A 921-nucleotide genomic window follows, 5' to 3' on the forward strand; every position below is an offset into this window, starting at 1 on the left:
CTTCGGATGTTTTATTGTCCCACTATGAGTTATTCAGGTCTTACTGTCTCTATTTCTGTTTAAAGTTACGGCAACTATTTGCATGTACATTTTTATATATGTTCCTTTATGTTTACGTAAACTCTTTGTTTGGACTCACTAGGCGTAAGCCTAACCCTCTCCCTTTCTTGTTATTATTACTTTTTAGGTTCCTTAGCAGTAGGGCTCTAAAGGGTCGAGAGGAGCGTTGGTTCGTGAAAGACTCTTTTGTATTTATAGGCTTGTTACTTTCGAGCGTTGCGTTTTGATGTTACGACTTTTTGRAGATYGATAGAAAATTCCTGTCTTTAATCTAGAAAAAAAAAATCTAGATTAGTAGGTTATTATTTATCTTCTCTGTAGCGGAATTGTAAACGTTATACTATTACTTTTGTTGGATAAATTTTATAAAAGATCCTGGCTCTCGTTAAGTATTTTCGTTTTGAGATATCTTTTAAGGTGTTGAAAGCTTAGGGTGTTACAATTAAAAAGTGACTTTAACAAAAAAAATTATAGATTAAAAATTATATCAAAATTCGTAGTTTTCAATTCTCTATAGATAGAGCACATTATTGATATATTTTCATACTTACTTTTTTGATTTGTCTTATTTAATTTCAATTGTATGATAAGTTTTTTATAGTTACAATCACGTTTTAAAATATACAATAATCCATTTAATGTATTTTTATATTTAAAATTAAAAAATAATAATCATATATAATAAATATATATATATATATATATATTACAAAATTGTATTTTAGATTGGATTGGATCACGCTTAAATGAAAAAAGAAATGAGATTAGGTTGGAGTTGAAGATTGTGTAGGTGGATGAAAGAAAGTAATATTTTAATTGAGATTAGGTTGAAATAGATTGTGAGTAAACATAGTCTTATAC

The 921-nt window shown here is 27.4% G+C and overlaps 1 long non-coding RNA gene across 1 annotated transcript in view; it reads left to right on the forward strand.

Annotated features, from left to right (window-relative positions):
* Positions 1-452, forward strand: part of LOC112501959 — a 1,816-nt gene extending 1,364 nt beyond the window's left edge. The window contains exon 2 of the long non-coding RNA XR_003067592.1: positions 188-452. This is a non-coding gene — a long non-coding RNA (uncharacterized LOC112501959). The remainder of the gene's footprint in view (positions 1-187) is intronic.
* Positions 453-921: the final 469 nt, after the last annotated feature.

Source organism: Cynara cardunculus, unplaced genomic scaffold (assembly GCF_001531365.2).
Source record: "Cynara cardunculus var. scolymus isolate 2C unplaced genomic scaffold, CcrdV1 Un_Scaffold_739, whole genome shotgun sequence".
In the NCBI taxonomy this organism is placed as follows: domain Eukaryota; kingdom Viridiplantae; phylum Streptophyta; class Magnoliopsida; order Asterales; family Asteraceae; genus Cynara; species Cynara cardunculus.